Source organism: Diadema antillarum, unplaced genomic scaffold, assembly GCF_040938485.1.
Source record: "Diadema antillarum isolate AM-2024a unplaced genomic scaffold, OU_Dant_1.0 seq00000538_RagTag, whole genome shotgun sequence".
NCBI classification, from domain to species: Eukaryota; Metazoa; Echinodermata; class Echinoidea; order Diadematoida; family Diadematidae; genus Diadema; species Diadema antillarum.
The window spans coordinates 560,403-581,296 of record NW_027271486.1 but is presented as its reverse complement, the minus strand read 5'-3'; the positions used below and the strand labels follow the sequence as shown (position 1 = coordinate 581,296).

The 20,894-nt window shown below is 36.2% G+C and overlaps 1 long non-coding RNA gene across 1 annotated transcript; it reads left to right on the top strand.

Moving 5' to 3' along the window:
• The first annotated feature begins 551 nt into the window (after window positions 1-551).
• On the top strand, window positions 552-14,626 carry LOC139734648 (uncharacterized). The gene is made up of 3 exons (XR_011711168.1): window positions 552-627; window positions 10,163-10,360; window positions 14,303-14,626. It is a non-coding gene; the product is annotated as an uncharacterized lncRNA (long non-coding RNA).
• The last annotated feature ends 6,268 nt before the right edge of the window (window positions 14,627-20,894 follow it).

The window sequence follows — 20,894 nt, the reverse complement described above, 5'->3', positions numbered from 1 at the left end:
AGTTCAAATTCAAGTTCAATTTTATTAGTCGCCATCCCAACATAATCAGTGACATAATGTATACATGACAGTAAACAACAACAACAACAACAACATTATGGATAATCAAAAAATAAATGTACATTATACTTCAGATGGGAATTGTAGAAGTAGTCATTGATGAATGGGAGTATGGAGATGGGGGGGGGGGGAGGACCCACTTTTGAAACATGATTAACGACAAAGATGGATACACGTTGGAATTGACACTTTAAAGAGTATAAGCCCATCGATAGTTATCATAAAATTGCGTGATTGATTCATAATCACTATTATAACGTGTATGGTACATGTTCCCGGTATCGTGCACTTAATCATTTTAGTTTAGGCAGAGTTTAGAGAATGCTTCAGTGCAACGTCTCCATAGTAATGCTTGGTAAACTAGTACATAGTAACGAGTCTCAGTTTCAGAGGGAAATACAGATGACTGCGGATAATACTCGATGAGGAACTTGTCTTCGATTTCAATCATAATGAGAATGAATATGACCAACAAATCCGACGTTAGCTACTTTTTGCTCCACGACGTCCAAATGATGTTGGTACTGGTGCTAGTGTGTGCAGCTGCAGTATGCTTAACGGCGGACGGTAAGATGCCATTTCCTCAACTTGATGCTGTAGCATGATAATAAGCCCGTGAATTCTCTCTTGAATGAAAACAATAATAGCAATGCAAAGTATTACGGAGTTTAGATATTACTTTCAAGACTGTACAGGAAATTTCTGTCTGAAATGAGACACCGATAAAATCCATTTTGAACATCATAAAATGATAAACTCGACGTATAGTACTAATGTGTGCCTGTTCAAGTGGGTAAAAACCATGCAAAACCACCACCTCTTTACTAAAAATTTGCATCAGTTTGTACTCATTAGGTAGGCCTAATTCTTTATGTTCACAGCTTCATTTTATACTACAACGCTGATGGCAAGGGACAATTATAGATCTATCATTTTAATTTCGAATACAACGATATTGACGAATCATTTTGTTCACGGACCTTTTGATATTTCGCCTTGTCTCGATATTTTTTTTTTCGAAACAAAGGAAGTCTCGAAGAAAAAAAAAGGATATCCACATTATGCAATAATGTCTTCTTTAAAGAGTTGTGAGAGATGGCATATTTTCCTCAAGTTTCTATAAAAATACAGTGTGTAATAACAAAATAAAGAAAGTCTAGATCTTAACCATGCTCCTTTCAAAGGATTTCATATCATGCAGTATTTTATTCTTTTACATTTACAAGATTTTTTTTTCTTTTGCCTCATCTGAGGATTTATTCAGGATTCCATTCAAAATACACAATCAAAATAATATCATCATAACGATGTCACATAAAAGTGATGCAAGCACAATCGTGCATTAAAGGTTCAACAATTCGTTTGGTAACAATTGTTCATTTCTCCGTAGTGTTCTTCTACGTTTCATACAACATTGTATTTCTATTCTCGTTCTAATTTCTCTCATAAACACATGCTTTAAAAAACAACTTCTTTTATCATTACTGGTTTCATTCCGTTTCAAAATAAGCTTATAAATACTCCAAAATGTTATTGTCAAAGACAAACTATACTGACTCTTACACTGTATTTTCAGCAAATGTGAAACGTTGATATTTGTTACTGTTGTATGGTATACATCTTGTAACAAACTCCTTACGTATAAAAGAAAATTTTCATTAAGTTCGCATTCAATGAAAGCATGAACAATGTCTTCTTTTACGTTGCAGTTCGGGCACAAATCATCATGACTTAAACCCCATTCGAATAGATTACTTCTCACTGGCAATAAATTATACAACAATTTCAAATTAAATTCTCGTAATTTGTTTTCTTTTATATATTCTAAATTATATCTGAATACACTGACCCAATCAGCTTGGAAATGAAACTTGTTCTCCCAATATAAGGAACATGTATTGGTTAACAAGTTTTTTGAAGGTATCAAATTATACAATGCCTTGCTGCTTAGATCCATAATGAAAACTACTTTTTTTGAAACACATACACTTGGTATACACAATACTGTTTCCTTTCTGATATAACTATCAAACATTTCCTTATGTATCATGTTATACCATACTAATGGTATTGCTTTTTGTAATATCGCATAATCAAAAATTGCAGTACATTTTCTTCTTTTAAAATTAATTTCTGACATAATGTATTCAAAAGACCGGAAACCATTTATTGTTACTAAATCTCCAAAATAGAGTATGCCACTTTCATACCAATCTTTATAAAACAGCGAATGCTTGTCAAACAATATAAGTTTGTTATACCAAACAATCTGATTTAAAACATCAGTTGACCCATTGTTTGCACTGTTGATATCTTTCACTGTAGTACAATGTCGTATTTGTTCCCATGCTTGTACAATTTCTTTATAAAACTTTCTTATCAATATCATTAATATTACCCGTGTTGTAGTTACAATTCAGCAGCAAAATATTACCTCCTAGCGAATCAAACCAATAGGAGCACATTATTTTCCACATATCTCTTGAGTCATTGAGAAAACGACCCAGCCATTTTAACCGAAAACTTAGCAATTGTTTTTGTATATCCATCATCTTTATTCCACCTTTGCTCAAATCTTCTGTAATAATACTTCGCTTTATTTTTTCTTTTTTTCTTTTCCATATAAACTTAAATACCATATTTTCCAAAATCTTCAAAAATTTATACGGTATTTAATCTACCATTATCAAATGAATAACTTGACTAAGGGCTAAGCTTTTTAAAACAATAACTCGTCCAACTCGTCGTGTATAATTTATATTGTATTGAAAAAAATCCTTTATCGGACGAGTGTAAGAGAAATGAAAAAAAAATTGTATCACTTTGGATTATGTCAACTTTTTCTTTTCTTTTCTTTGTGATGATGGAAATAAATAAACTATTGAACTATTGAACTATTGAACTATTGAAAGATGGTTAAACTTCTCTTTGTCCAACTGTTAAAAATTTTTTGCAACTTGAATAATTTTTGCTCCCAATCTAACTCCAAAGCTGCATTATTATTGGGGTGAATATAATGTCCCAAATATCTAACTGGTTTACTCGACCACTTCAAATAAAACTTATCTAAGTTCCAACGTTCACTCTGTTTTCCCATCCAAATCATAAATATTTTATCTTTGTTAATCTTTCGACCTGCTACATCTCCAAAAGAATATAACTCTTTTAAAATTCCCTCTAACGATTTTTCATCTTGAACAAAAAAAAAACAAAGTATCATCAGCATATTGTAACAGTTTAAGTTGAAAATCATAGCCTGCGAATTCCATTGGCCGAATACTTCTGTTTTCTCTGATGCTGTTGGCCATGAATTCAGCTGCTAAAATGAATAATAGTGATGACAGTGGACATCCTTGTCGGACTCCTCTTTCAACATTAAAACTTTCCAATATCCAACCATTCATCAATACAGAGCTCGATATGTGCGTGTAAAGAGTACGAATCCATTTTCGAAATGATTCGCCAAAATTTAATCTCTCTAAACACAAACTCAAAAAATTCTATATCCAAAACATCAAATGCCTTAGCAAAGTCTGCTAGCATTATTGCTCCGGTTTTACCGCTTTTCATAACATATTCAATAATATCTTTCGTTAACCTTACATTGCAGGCAGCTAAGCGGCCCTTTATGTATCCTGTCTGAGTGTCATTCACAATACCGCCAATGACCTTTTGTACCCTTACGGCCAAAACTGCTGCTATTATCTTATAGTCACAGTTGAGTAAAGTGATAGGTCTCCAGTTTTTCAGCTGTTGACTGTCACCTTTTTAAAATAACAATGTGATGAGACCTTTTCTTTGGGTATTTGACATCATTCCAGATAAATAATTTTCATTCAAGGCTTCTACGAGTAACGCTTGTATTGTCGGCCAGAACACCTGATAGAACTCTGCAGAAATTCCATCTAAACCGGGTGCCTTATCTTTTTGCATTGCAAGGAGCTTTTTTACACTCTTCTTGTGTGAGTAACCCTTCACACATTACCTTATTTTCATCAGAGAGACGTTTGATATTTTGTGAACAGGTATAACTTTCCATACTTTTTCTGGTTTGTGTATCTTTTTTGTATAATTTTGAATAAAAATCAACAATCTCTTTCAGTATCTTTTCATTTCCTTCAATAATACGATTATCCTTATCACATTTCAAATGTGTAATTTCTTTTTTCTTTGCATTCATCTTTTCTAAGTTCAAAAAGTACTTCGTGCTTTTTTCTCCTTTCTCAATCCACCTTGTTCGAGCTCGTATACCAGCTCCCTTGGCTTCGTAATTATAAATCTTCTCCAACTTCTCTTTTACATCAGAATAAGAACTTAATACCTCTTCATTACACTCATTCACATCAATAAATTTACCAAGTTGAGCTAGTTTTGCTTCTAGTGACAATTTGGAGTCTTTCTTTCCAAGTGCCTTTTTCTTACAATATTTCTGTGAAAATTCACGAACTTGAACTTTAAACATTTACAACATTTACAGGATGAACATTAAAAATAAACACAGTGGACATGGCTGTAACATTACTGAAAGCTTCATGTCCTTGGGTCCTTTGTGTATCAACAGAAAAACTTTAAATTACTGCGAACCGCAATGTGATGCAAAAAGCAATCCCTCTTGATTTTTATTTCAAACATCGCGATAGTACTTGCAAAAAGCCCTATAGTGTGTATGAATGGTACCCGATTGGAAGAGAAACTCGAGTGTTATTAATTCCACAGGGCAACTCTATAGGTTAGCACACCTGGTTGTCCGGAATCACGTTTCAGTAACTGTTGATTTTATTTGTCTATTCATTCATTTATTTCTTCAACGTCGCAATAATTTATCCTGTGCAGCATGTGTTAAAGGTCCTGTTTACCTTTGGGAGCAGTGATTTTAAAAATGTTGAAGATATCACTTTTGATGAATATTGTGTAGGTCAGTTGTATCACAAAAATCCTACCATATGATATAACATTTTTGCAATAAGCTTGAAATATAAGGAGATATCAACACTTTTCTCATAAAATCATAACTGTAGACGGGTTAATATGGAAACATTTTATTATAACTATTGTTCGCATTTTGTTTATTTGACAATACTTACAGTAACATCAATACTGGTTCAATTTTTTACATTGGTTGTTTCTATCCCTAACTCACATTTTAGACCTATTTTGAAGCACTAATGCTGGGTTTTTGTTTCATCTGCAAATGGTAAATTATGCTTTTAACAGAGACTGACAGAAACAAATAAACTCAAGTTTAACATGATCACGCAAAATCCGCTGACTCCTTCAATGTGTGTGAAGGCGGCTTTAACTGTGCATGCCTCTCATTTGTCATAATCTTTTATTTTATCGTCCTTCTCTTCAAGAAATCCACATTACACCTACGTAATTCAAAATCTCTTTTCGCAAGGTTTATAGACACCTTACCACAAAATGTGTAAACTGTAGATCTTCAAACACATCTCTCCATGGATATGGAATCCTGCAATAGCAATCCATGAACCTGTTCATTCCTGTCAATGCGTATGACGACTTTAGTAATTGTGTTTTTTTTTGTTCTCAAGAAATCCCATACGCTTTTTGTTTTCTGCTCCGTGTACGCCCTTACCTGAACAAGTGACTTACATATATAAATGAAAAGTTCTCATTCAATTGTAATTCACATCTCATATGCCATTTTCTTAATGTCAGCAGTTCATACTTGTCATTCGAGCACCTTCGAGAGCTCGCTACGCCTTTTTGGAATTCATCTGTTTCTGTTATTACATCTTCCCATTCTCACGAACTCTTTTTGTTTCCAATATAACCGTGGAATCCTTGACATTGGTCCCTTATTTATGCATTCTTGTTCTTCGACTCTTATTCATTAATCTCCCGGCTGTCTGAAAGAGAAAAGCGAAAAGAGATTTTTTTGGGAAATGTGTCCGTCCGAGAAAACAAGAAATAAACTCATACGATCTGATCTTCCGATAAGAATGAAAAACATTATTTTTGAAATACATCGACCAAGTCAAATTTAAGTACTTTCTAAAAGAATTATTCTTTTCCAATATATTTCTTATATTTGGGATGTTGAAATGAATAGGAAATTATCTTTTTGCAGGTTTTTTTTTTTTTCGTTCGGTCTGATGGATACTCTCTCAGGGTTATGGGTTTGGAGCACGAGAAAACCGTTTTATTTTCATTATTCTCTAAAAACATTCAAAAGGATGCTGCTATTGCCTAAAAAGTTGGTGTCAGAAATAAATAGAATGTACTTAATATGCGTGCAAAGTGTCACTGTAGATTGATAATCCCTTCATAGTGGTTGCTATGGACTTTTACATTCTCTCCTTTGCTACATTCATTGCAATGAGAGCGGCTTGGATGAGATCACTTCAACAGACCCTTTAAACAATATTTTTGATTCAAGTCTAACAATTTTTTAACGGATGCTTCTATTGCCTATGGAAAAGTATAGTATCAGTCATGAAAAGAATGTACTCAATGTTCGTGCAAAGTTTCCAGTTTAGATTGATAACCCCTCCATAGTGGTGGTATGGAGTTTTATAACTTGTTCTTTGTTCTATTCAGTGTACAGAGAATAGCTTGGTTGAGCTCACTTGAATAAACCCTAAACATCAAAACCTCTTTACTCGTGGCATTTTTTCCCCCAGTTACTTCCTTTCGATTGTTTACATGGGCTAGGAAAATATGAATTGAATCATATATCATGTCATTTTGAAGCTTAGAGTTTGCTTTTTTTTTCAGAATCTGGCCTTACCTCAAAATCCAAGTCGGGCTACATTTTTTTCTTTTTTTTGGGGGGGGGGGGCTGATGAGGGATCACATATTCTCATGTTTTCAATCAAACTCAAGGCAACAAAGTCATAGCACGTTTACTCCCGAACGCTTATTTCTGGTGTTAAACAGTCTTTCCATTTGTCCATGTTTGATGCTGAGCCACGCTTTACAGATTATAATTTTATGATTATGATCGAAAAAAAAAAGTCTTGATATTAATCAGTCAGATGCTTTACATGCCTTTGAAACTCATGTTGCCAGCGGAGACGATGGCAGTCGCAGTGAACACGGCATTATTTCTTTGTCTCATGTAGACTGACCACTGACACAACTTTGTGTCGTTTTTAACTTCACATTGTTTATAATCATGGTAGCAGAAATCATACACAATTTCACTTTCGACATTTTTGGCCTTGGAGATAGATGTTGTAGGAAGCATCCTTTTCACTTCAGTGGAATATTCCCAAGCTGAGCAAGTCCGTTCTAATCATAGTTGAAAAACGGCATAAAAGTATGATTATATTTATGTATATCTAACACAACGCCGATTGTCCTTCCCTAAGGAGTGGAGGAAATTGTGTCCCGGGATGGGCAATGGGTCCGTTAATACATCACCGCTCTCCGGGGTTAGAAAGTTTGCATAAACCACCAAATTAAAGAAAGAATTGTTACATAGCGAAATAAAGGACTTGGAAACTTGCTCTATAAGGCATGTGTCACTTTATTTATTATATTCCCAAACTGTGGAATATAATCAAAATGTTAAAACATATCTAACATTCACATTTGAATTCTCATGTTCCACACTCGTACATAACAAATTGACTAGTTATACATGCAGAGAAGTCACAATTGTCTTCACTGGTAATATATATATATATAGGGGGAAAAGCAGGATAGGGAATGGGAGGGCAATTAGTATAAATGAAATGGGTTAAAAGGGGTGGATTGAGTACTCACATGTAACGCGAGAGTCCACGTGGAAAAAAAAAAACAGTAAATGAAATAATTCGCGAGATGCGCTGCAGTCTTGAACTTGGTTGCACTTAATTCAGTTGGGTCGATTCGCTATTCTGGCTCCTCCGGGGCATTCAGGACAGGAACAATTAAGGAACAACTCAGGAACAATTCAGGAACACATCGGGAACAAATCGGGAAGACGTACGGCATGGCTCGACGCTAACTTTTTTTGTTTGATGGCCCGATGGGGCCACCAAAATCCTCAATTTCAAATTTTTGGTGGCCCGCGAGAAAAATTTGGTGTCCCGAAAATACAATAAAAAACATTAAAAGTCCTTTTTTTTTAATGAGTCAAATATTTGAGTTTTATGATAGTAAGAATTAGAAGTTGGACATAATCTACTCATAAATAAACTTCAACAAACTTGCAACACTCACTCTCAGGCACTCATTCAGTCCTTTTCATCCATCCTTTAAACAAATTTAACTGCTAATTTCTGGCGCAAAAAGTTACGAATTTATTGACATACTTTTCAAAAAATTTTGGTGGCCCGAGGCGGGCCACCAAATTTGCCCTTTTTTTAAATTTGGTGGCCCGACTTTCATTTTTGGTGGCCCCGGGCCACCGGACCACCGGCCACCGGACCACCGTTAGTGTCGAGCCCTGCCTACGGGAACAAATCAGGATCAAATTAATTTCTGGAACAAATTACTTGTAGGACGGAGACGTATACATTTAGAATTGCACTTGTGCAAATTCAAGTCCCGTTTCCTCGGCTCGGCGAGACGTGAAAAGTTCCCTCTGTTTTATTGGTGACTCGATCGGAAGGAAAAGTTCCTTTCTCCTAAATATTGGTGACTCAATCGGCGAAGATCAATTCCAAAACTTTCCGCTTTCACAGGGCGTTACTTTATTTCAGCTGGAGTCCAAAAACTTTGACGTACTTCTCGCTAAGGGGTTAGTACATATTACTGGCGATAAAGTAGGTGAAGAGGACAGGAAATGGGGCGGCCGAGAGGGGGATGAGATTAGGCGAGAGTGAGGATGAGGGTAGCCGAGAGTGAGTCGGAAGGGGGGCAAACATGGGGGATTTATACTTCATTATGCAGTCATAATTACTCCGCCTTAACTGGGTATATGCAAATGAACTAACTAGTCCTGACTTATTACTGGTTCCCTAAATTCTCCTAAATATTCTTTTGGGGGAATGGTCCTAGAGTGCTCGATTAGAATATCAAATCTCCATTGGTCAGTTTATCATGATGGACATGTAATGTCACGCACCCTTTGTCCAAAAAGTCCTGACTCTTCAAAATTGAGCTTACACAACACTTTCTCTGCATTCCCATTGTTTTATGAAGAAGAATAAAGCTTGCACAAAACTGTCTTTCAATCTGCATTGACTCTAGCAGCTGAGCATTGTCCACGTCCGGAACTTAATTCAGCCGTAAATACGTCCATTCCCCAACACGTGAAGCAACAACAAGGGACCACCTACCGCTCGAGGAAGGGGAACAACCTGAAAACATTATACCGGGCGTATAGGCCTACTGTAAACATTGGTTGGCAAGGAAAGGTGACTCCTTGTCGAAAATTAGCTAACCCTGTTCACACGTACACTATAACTTTTGCTGCATCCATCATAATAACCTCTACCCTATGTAATTTGGGTGCACTGTAAAACATGGGAACATTCACACTTCAAATATAGAAGCCCGATAACCTTTCTAAGTTGGGGAAAAAGGAGTAATAGATGGTCAATTTTGGTCCTGCTACATCTATATATATATATATATATATATATATATATATATATATACATATATATACAGAATGTACAATGAAAAACTGTGTCGAAATGAAATAGCGCGTTTTTACAAAAAATTGTAGCCATATAATTTATATCATTTCCTGCACTGTTGAGAGTGTGTGCTTGTGTGTGTGTGTGTGTGTGTGTGTGTGTTTGTGTGTGTGTTTGCTTGTGATCGTTAACAGTATGAGTTTGTATAAGATCATCGTTTGTTTGTATTGTTTCATTGTGAATACGATGATGATATCGAACGAAATTCGGACACAGACAATTATTAGAAAAAGAGTGTGTGTGCGTACGTTTTATTTGTGAAATTTCGCATATTTTACTCATTGACACATAAATGATTGATGAATTGATGATCGATGATTTATTTCATTCCGATGTCATCATTACATTCTTGAATCCAAAAATCCTACAAACTCTTTCCTACATTCTGATAAAGAGTTTACATCGTTTGTCATACCTCGCTATTAAAATCAGTGGTGATATTTATATTTATGTGTGTTTATTGTTTTTCATGCTTCTTCATTGGTATCAAAATACTGAACTGACAACAGCTGGCAAGTATGACAAAGTCTTCATCAAAGTTGCCAAGAATGGGACCTGGAACACACTTAAGTTCGGATTACCCCTCGACTACAAAGTAGGCGTGGTCAGCTGCGGAGAGCCTGACTTTAAAGAGATGGGTCAAGCAGGCACGATGCGAGATCAACTAGGATCCATACATAACTTCGGTTATCTTTCGTGCATAGGAGGTATTGTCCCCTCATATACGTTCAATGTATATTTACGGATGTCATCCATGTTACAAAATATAATTATTAGTGGAAAAGTGAGCAAAGAAAATGGGATTCCATCGGGATTCGAACCCGAGACCTCCGGATTGCTAGACCGGTGCTCTACCGACTGAGCTATAGAAAGCCCTAGTGCAGTGTTCGTCCCAGAAACCCTTAATTCTCAATGCTCGGGTGGTCAGAAGCTATAGCAGTGTGTTTGTGTGTGACACACACGCACACACTTGAACCCTGCATAAACCCGAAGGATAATTCAACTTGGGGATAAATGCGAGGGATCACCGAAGTGATGCAGCTTTTTGAGTTTGTAACAAATAAAGACAGAATAAACTGACCAGAAAGAATATAAATTATTAGTGGAAAAGTGAGCAAAGAAAATGGGATTCCATCGGAATTCGAACCCGAGACCTCCGGATTGCTAGACCGGTGCTCTACCGACTGAGCTATAGAAAGCCCTAGTGCAGTGTTCGTCCCAGAAACCCTTAATTCTCAATGCTCGGGTGGTCAGAAGCTATAGCAGTGTGTTTGTGTGTGACACACACGCACACACTTGAACCTGGCATAAACCCGAAGGATAATTCAACTTGGGGATAAATGCGAGGGATCACCGAAGTGATGCAGCTTTTTGAGTTTGTAACAAATAAAGACAGAATAAACTGACCAGAAAGAATATAAATTATTAGTGGAAAAGTGAGCAAAGAAAATGGGATTCCATCGGGATTCGAACCCGAGACCTCCGGATTGCTAGACCGGTGCTCCCTCGCATTTATCCCCAAGTTGAATTATCCTCGGGTTCGAATCCCGATGGAATCCCATTTTCTTTGCTCACTTTTCCACTAATAATTTATATTCTTTCTGGTCAGTTTATTCTGTCTTTATTTGTTACAAACTCAAAAAGCTGCATCACTTCGGTGATCCCTCGCATTTATCCCCAAGTTGAATTATCCTTCGGGTCTATGCCAGGTTCAAGTGTGTGCGTGTGTGTCACACACAAACACACTGCTATAGCTTCTGACCACCCGAGCATTGAGAATTAAGGGTTTCTGGGACGAACACTGCACTAGGGCTTTCTATAGCTCAGTCGGTAGAGCACCGGTCTAGCAATCCGGAGGTCTCGGGTTCGAATCCCGATGGAATCCCATTTTCTTTGCTCACTTTTCCACTAATAATTTATATTCTTTCTGGTCAGTTTATTCTGTCTTTATTTGTTACAAACTCAAAAAGCTGCATCACTTCGGTGATCCCTCGCATTTATCCCCAAGTTGAATTATCCTTCGGGTTTATGCCAGGTTCAAGTGTGTGCGTGTGTGTCACACACAAACACACTGCTATAGCTTCTGACCACCCGAGCATTGAGAATTAAGGGTTTCTGGGACGAACACTGCACTAGGGCTTTCTATAGCTCAGTCGGTAGAGCACCGGTCTAGCAATCCGGAGGTCTCGGGTTCGAATCCCGATGGAATCCCATTTTCTTTGCTCACTTTTCCACTAATAATTTATATTCTTTCTGGTCAGTTTATTCTGTCTTTATTTGTTAAAATATAATTATAGCACAGTGGATGCAGGGATATCAGACTCATCCCCATGACCATGACAGGTTGTGTATTCACTTTGCTTCAAACGACAACGGAGTAGAAGTGACACCAATGGACATCGCTGTCCTGCTTAAACCACCTCTAAGGAGTTTTCAGGCCTATCAGGCCCGTTGTCAGATAGTTCCGTGATGGCCAGTACACCTAGAATGACGACAGCAGGTTTCAAGAGTGAGTGAGAGAGAGGGGTAGATAGAGAGGGGGGGGGGAGGGGGGAGGGAGGGAGAGCGCATAAGTAAATAACGTACGCTTAACCTAAATCGTTTTGAGAGATATGATAATTGTACATCCTTTTCAATTTTAATAGATATATCCTTATTACTGCATATCTGTAAATACTATATATATATATATATATATATATATATATATATATATATATGTATGTATATATATGGGTGAGAATTTTGAACGATGTACAATGGCCAATCTTCGCACCTTATGACATTCTTTCCCTTAGAACACGCCAGGGTGATCTAAGAAACCAGATTTTTTTTTTCATGTCATCTCAAAGATTGGTAAATTTCCTTTCAGGAAATATATGGTTTGGTTGACTTTTGCCTAATATTTTTCATTTGACAAGGACTTAAAGCGTAAAAATACGGTAAAAACGCTATTTTCACAATAATCTATGTTCTTCAAACTAATGATGTGCATTTTTAAGCGTACGTGGCATATCTGACCATGTTCTGGATCTGACATATCATGTGTATTAACCACAAAATTATAAGAACTTTATGAGCACGTATAAAACCACAGAGAACAATTGAAATATCAAAGTCCTAAACAGACGAACGTCCGTGGTGCTTTTATTTCTATCGCTGCTGCAAATTCTACTTTGTTGTCCCAACTGTAACGTATACGAAAATTCGGTGCTCCACCTAATGAACATATCATGCAAAAATTGTACGTCTGTTGGCTGTACATGGGACGTAATATCCTTTTATTCAAAATTATACTCAGTTTTCGTCACGGACGTGCTTCCGCTATTTTCTAATAAAGATCGTATCCCATTAAACGTTATTGGTGATATTGTTCTGAGTCGTAATCAACTAAGATCTAGCCACACGATAATATGTCTGTTCTGAGTTTCTGTCCATCCATTGTCAAATAGGAACCGAATTATATTTTTAGACGAATCTCCGAGAAAAAAGGAACGTCCGTGATGATTAAAACGTTTTCGAGTGGGACACCATCTTGTTTTGATGACGAAGGTGCATTTTACCTTTGGCTCTCTAGCCGAGGAGCTGCATGTTATTTTTGGAGCGGACTGAGGCTTGTCCACAGTTTTTGGACCATGCAATTCACCGAAAACCAAGGAAATAATTAAAATTTTCTCTGAAAATTCAGCTCCTGATCCCCCTCTGAGCAATACATATGTTGTAAGGATGTCAAATTTCTTATAATTTGCATTGACAATACCTTTTCAAATTTTTGAGAGAGTTAGGAAGGCTAGGTACTCTCTGCCGATTAGTTATCCGTCCTGGAACATGACCCTATCAGTAGAACGAACGTCCGTGACAATTCCAGCGAACGTCCGTGACGTATGCGATCCCTTCGATAGGGATAACTTGTCCCGAAATTGTCCTGTATTCTTTAAAACTTTCAGCTCCAATAGCCACAAATTAAGTTTTACAAAGTAAACAATGAGTTTAGAGCAGTAGTTTCAGAATTTTTAAGGCGTTATGTGATCATGATGGAGAAACAGTTGAAAATTTACTCACAATTTTACGTTTGTTTTCCCTCTAATTAGTCAAAAACAGCTATACACTGAAAACAAAGTTATAGGGAAATGGAATTTTGCGTAATCTGTAATTTCTGTACATTCAGATTTCTTTCTAATGAGGATCTGGAGATAATTTGTACTGTTACAGGTTCTGAAAGTTTCGCTCACGGACGTTCTGTCCGAGAAAGGACATTTCTGATAATTACAAATATATCACTGCACATGAAGTTAATGTTAGTTGAAAATATTACCAAATCACCGAGCCGCTCACACCCAAAAGTGAATAATGTTCAGCACTCAATTTACTTGTAATAACAAAAGGAAAACGTTTTGGTCACGGATGTTCGTTGGTAGAATAAGTCAATGGATTACATAGTAGGAGAAAGAGGATCAGTGCCACTTTTTAGTGACAGGTGCGCCAAGTGTTTATCTTTTGAGTATGGTAGCTGCCGTCTCAAACAGAACACATCCAGTTTTTGTCTCCATAACGGACGTTCGCTGTAATTGTCATGATATTAAATGCCTTACCAGTAATTCATTCTTATTTTTCTCTTCATGACGATTTTTCTCTCATTCCCTCAATAGCCTGGACATGCTGCGACCAAACAGAAAACAGAAGCAAAACAAAACATACCAAAACCATCCCAAAAGTGCTACGTAATCACATGCAGGATAATGACGGAAGAAGTCTGTAATGGGCATGTGTTGAATAAAAAATGGAAAAGTTTCAAAAGGACGTGGAAGCAGTTGAATGAATTTGACTGAAAAACAGAGAAGGGATCGAGCTCCAACACACAGAGAAAAGAATTGCCAGTGCACTCCCGTTGTACCAAATTCCTCTGGAGAAGTTTTTGTTTGTTTGTTTATGTTTTTTAGTAATCGAGATGCCGTCACAAGCGAACAAAAATAATGCAGTATACAATTATTGTCTGATGAAAACAAACGAATCCTCCGCTTATCATCACATAGTGTTGTTTTATACTCATCAATGAAAAGCAATGTTCTTTTGTAATTCTTTCCAAGATTTTTTTTTCATTTTACATTCAAGAGACAGAGGGATCGTCAATTTGTTTGTGCTTTTGCGCTTACTTTGAAAACACATGTTAAAAAAAGTAATGATTAAGAATAGGTTTAAGGTTGCACGACTTTGATACGTTCGCTCTTCCTAAGATTCGTTACTCCGATGTCCAAAGGTTTGCAACTGATTGTCAATCAGTTGCAATGAAAACATCTCGACGGAAAAAAAAATAATAATAAAAAGTCCAAAGGTTTGTAGTTAATCAAGGAGGTTTGTTATTAAAGATTTTCTTATTCCGAAAGTTTGTTAGTCCGAAAAATAAATATTAAGGATCATTATTTTTAGGTCCGTTCTTCTAAAAGTGGAAAGGGCCTGATATTCGTTTAGGTGAAAACGGTTATTATGAGGTTTTGAAATTTGGAGGGTTTCAGTTGTTAACATGTTTCTCCACATTTGGATAAGCGAACATGATTTTTCATGTTCCAATTAATAAACCTTTCAATCAACCTTCGGAGATTCCTATCATTTACCGAAAAAAGCTTCATAATTATACGAACTATATCAATTTTCGTATTGACAAACTGTATGAATAACGAGCCTCCGAAATGACGCGCTACAAAATGTTTGTTATAACAAACCATATTGTATAATATCGAAGTCACAAACATCCATCCAAGTTATATGGACTTATTGTGTCTTGTTATGACGAAACTTCGAACCTATTATCATTTCTGACTAATATAATAATACAAATTCTCCTCGGTAACAGTGTGTAACACAAGGAGCAAACATAGAGGGATTTCTTCCCAACGTATTCATTTGCCCTCTCCAGCTAAGCTTCGAATTTCTATAACGGAGCACACTTCTGTTGTCTTTCTATGTTAAAGGGGTTTCTATGTTAAAGGGGATGGCTAGTAACCGATCAGTGAGAATCAGTAGGAATGCTGAGGGATGATTGTTCCAATCCTTGTGGGATTCATTTAAGAGTACATTATATATCTATTGTTGTGTGAAAATTATTTGCTTCAGAACTGTCTCATTTTCAAGTAATGTGCAGATTAATGCCCCGTCACTGACCAGGCACGCTAACCTGGAAACATTAAACTGCACATTACTTGAATATGAGACCATTCTGAAGCAAATAATTGTCACACAACAGTAGAGTACTCTTAAATGAATCCGACAAGGATTGGAACAATCATCCTCCAGCATTCCCACTGATTCCCACTGATCAGTTACAAGCTATCCCCTTTAATTCTTTGTCATAATTTTAGCTGTGACCATGTTCGTTATAAGCAAATTTTGCATCGTAGACTTTAGATAACAAATTTAGGACCTGAATCTTTACTTCATGATAACGAAATTTTGATAAATATATTCGTTCTCAAGGATGGACTACTTCACTGAGATTACACGTACGTCTGTACGTTCATTTACGAGAGATGGAAAAATTGTTTTCTTTGATTTCTCAGTATGAGGAGATAAACAAGCTTATATAATTGAGAATATTGGTAATATCTATTCAGGATTTTGTAGAGGAGTTTTTTCTCGACATGTAATTGCTGTTTGTTGTGAGTAGAATGCGTTTCCAACTCAAGAGAGCTGCATCTTGTTTGTTCCGAACATCCGTGAGCTATATACATGCGAACCTCCGTAATGAAAACTATGCTATGTTCGTTGGGTTATAGAGACTGCCTAGATCAGATACATCTTAAAAAAGTATGTTATTATTTGGGAGTGAGGATTAAAGTATGGTATGGGATAGTGAAATAAGAGGTCAAAATATTGAGTTTCTGTAAAATGCGCGTAAAGTGGAGAAAGTCTTTAGCGGAAGAGCAATATTTCAACAGAAACGACGAATTTAGTTAAATCATCAGTTGTCTACCATTACGCACAGGTTGAGAGTACAAGCTTAATATTCTGCAAGCACGTACACATGCCCCTTAAGATATTTCGTTAGGATTTTGAATTGAATCAGATCTTTGCAAACTATGTTAAATGGTATTCAAGTGTATGTGCTGTACTATTCCTCACGGGCGTTCGCTGCTCTGGACATGGTAAACTTCAGCGGTGAATAAAAACTTGTTCCTCTGGGAAAATCCTAGTATAATTGGGTTCATATTAAAGCTTGAGTTATACTCTTTCAGGTAAGATGAATAATTTGGAGAATTTCCTACTTTTTAAATTTTGCCTTGTTTTGGCTCAATTGTACATCGTTCAAAATTCAGACACATATATATCATAGTGCGAGAGATAGTTCCCTTCCCAAACGTGCGCGGTGCCTCATTGTTGGTTGCATATATTATACTGAAAAAAATTAGACTGAGGCGGACGTTGCTCTCGATCTTGAGTCTCCCTTTTATTCAGTCAAGCTTTCGGCCAGTCATCAGGCCTTCCTCAGGATCTACCGATAGAATAGTTATCATCTGAATTTTGTGTATATAATTTGTGTATATGATTTGTGTATATAATGGAAATAATTCAGAAGATTGGTTATGTATGAAATTGCATTACATATTATAAGACACATCATGTTATTCAGATAATAACTATTCTGTTGCCTCCGCCTCAGTCTAATTTCTTTCAGTATATCGTGTAAATACTACCTTCATAATTGAACTTGAGATAAACAGTGCTTTCAGAAAATTCCGTCATTTCTGAACAGGTGAAACAGACTGCAGACTTTTCAACCAACTCAACAGACCTCATAGGTGCCAAGGCAGTTCACTCTGGATAGCATGTCCGGGTGTGTATACAATCTGCAGACCATATTATACCATTTACAAATTATAAATTTTCAAAGAAATATTTCTCAAAACTGTATAATTTCATTGTACATTTCACACTTTGCTTGACAATGTCCTCGTTCATTTTATCACAAGTAGTTGATACGAGAATGTCAGCAACAACAACAACCAGTAAAAAAAGGCTATAAACTTCTTGTCCTTCTTGATATTGCTGCCATGTAATTGTAAACAACACGCCTTCATGTTACAACGTTGTATTTCAATGCTATGTTGATATGGTGTGAAAAAATAATCTTAAAAATATTGTGTGTCATTAACTCTTGGAGACAAACTCTACACATTTTTTCCCTCAATAACTGATTAATTAGTAAGAAAGTATGGTTGCTGATTCACTACGCAGTGCAATAGGAAATACCTAAAAATTATGACGACAAAACTAATAATTTTACTTGTACTGGCAAAAATAATGGCAGCAATAATTGATGATCGGGTGAATCATATTTTCAACCCATCTTCTAATTATTTGAGAATACTATGCAGTTTTCCTAAGACCAGAAATGTTCAGTTTATTTAATGAGGACGAAAACTGATCGCTCTCTAGCTAGAACATGATATACAAAAAAAAATAGTTGTGGCTATGACATCAATTACAACATAAGAAATTAATCTGTTATATCGAACTAAGAGAGATTAAGTTAAAAAAGAGTATAAGGGGAGGGGACACCTTCAGCTGAAAATTGGAGTGGTAATCGTTTGCCATTGTTCAATTTATAGCACTTGTTTATGAGGTATGAATCTTTGAAATAAAAAGGCAACGAAGAGATTGGTTTGGTCATATCATATACTGCAGAGTGCAGGCATGATATTAAAGTGAGCTGATTTATGAAAAGACGACTGGACTTTCCTTTGTCTGCGAACACCAGAAAGCATGTTGCTCCCGCATAATCCGTTTTTTTTTTAAAATGTGGAATAGAGAGCAGTTACACCGGATGTTACAAGCAGGACGCAGTGTGGATAGGACGAGTGAAAGCTGCGTTGAAGAACGTCAACAACGCCAACGAGTGCATTGCGTATTGTCGGACTCAGTCTCAAGACTTCGCGGGCTTCTCACGAGATTGCAGCAGCTGCTTTTGTGTAAGCCAAGACCCTGAAATATTCTCGCTAGATGGAAACATTGCGGACACCAAATGTGACATACCAGGTGAAGAAGTCGTAAACCAGACATGCGAGGAAAATTGTTCACTGTCAGGTATGTAGATCCGTACGTTGGAAAATACTTTCCTTATTGTTTTATATAAAATCGATCTGAAATTAACAGTAACTTCAAAACTTCTCAATTAGGGGCAAATGCCTAACAAAGACGAATGGGGACAAAAAATAACAAAAATGATAATAACGTTCTAAAAGAACAAAAGTGTAACCTTATACACACACCCTAACTCAACATCGCACTGATGCATCTTTTATTCACCCCACCCGTAATGAAATGATTTGTAACCATCAGTAACCAGACATTTTTTTTTTTTTTTTTTTTTTGGGGGGGGGGTTGATCAAAATCAAACTTCTGCTAGGATGGCGGTCTCTTGCATTTTGTTCCTATGGTATGATCGAAAAATGAACGATTGTCCATTGTTAGTGTATGACTACAATTTACGTATCATATTTTATGATTTGTATATGATTTTACATATTTTATAGTCATTCTTCGTTCAATGTATGATTAATTTTCGAAAATTGTGTTACGTTATGTTTACTTTGTAAAATTGTAGAAATGAAATGAAATGAAATCAAATCAAATCTAATCTATGTTTTAGGGCTTTCCTGCCCAACCACCACAAAACGAAAGATTATTTTTTTTTTCATTTTAATGGAACTAAAGTTCAATAATCTGGTGTATATAATATTTTTACGAAATATTAAAAAAAGTTCAATCAACAACAAAGAAAAACAAATATTATAGAAGAATGGGAGTGGTTAATTCAAGCTGTCTCTCTACCTGCTTTTCCGCGTGTGCATGCAGGCAATGGAGAAGGACAGAGAGGGAGGATATTGAAGGCGTATTCCGTCCCCTCCTCTCCCTCCCTTGTGCACACTTTTTAAGAATAGAGTATTTTGAAAATTTTCAGTCAAATAGTAAGAACAAGTGAGATATACGGGCAATGTAAATATCTAATGGTTCTGCGTGTGTGTTGTCACAGTGCACTGACTCTATGAAGGTGACTGCGCTCGATCGGCTATACAACAAAATAAATGGTAGTTAATGTAGTGGTGGCATAATGATATCATGTATATCGCGACAATGTCACATAGCTGTAGGTAACGAGAGGTAAGATATGTAATCAACAATCACAATACAATTGTTTATAGATTCGACTAATTTAGTTTTTCAATTGTTGATCACAATATTGACCCCCACCCCATTGGCGTATACGGCCATGTGTCTTCGGGATATAACAATGAATTTCGTTGTGATTACGATTGGCAAAATGTGTAGAAATTAAAGAGATTGTATAATTTTGGCTGAGATGGGGTTTTATGTTTCCAACTTTTTTGAGTGAGATAATGAGAAACCTCTTTTGAAATATGAAGGAGCATGAAATTCTAGGGGAATTCAAAGTGTATTTGGTAAAAACTCATTTTGAAATGTCGAAGATATCCAAAACCAAGCGATCCTATTAAAAAGGATGGCATCCACCTCAAAAGATCGCCCTGGTTTCTTGTTTTTGGATATCTCAGTCATTTCAAAAACTTTTTATAATTATCTTGCAAAAAGTTAAATTTGTATCCTCACCTCAAGCAATACCATGCAATCCTTTAGATGGAAAAAGCTCCATTTCTCTCATCTAAGTGTTTAATTATGTTTACATGACAAAAATTTTGATTATCATGTGGGTCATGTTTTAATAACCGTTTAAAAAATATTACATTGTTAAATTCAACTGTTTAAACGTACACTTATTTTTTCAATATCTGGTGACAATAGGTATCACTGATTTCAGTTGAATTTTCTTATATATATTCAATGTATATTAAAGGGTGTGTACAGTTCTGGTGGAGGTGAGGATTTAGCTTTTAACATTTTGCGAGATATTCAGAAACCACTCTATGAGATGTCCAAGAGCATGCAATTCTAAAGGGTATCAAAAGTCTATTTGATGAAAATCGATTTTGGAATGGCTGAGATATCCAAAAAACAAGGCGAAACAAAGAGATCCTAATAAAGTTGTGGCATGTCGCCTTTTATTATTATCACTTTTTTGATATCTCAGCCATTTCAAAACCGATTTTCATCAAATAAACGTTGAATCCTTCTTACAATTACATGCTCTTTCATATTTCATAAGAGGTTTCTCATTATCTCACTTTAATAGAAATGTTCAAAACATGAATCCCTTTAATACCTCAACCAGTA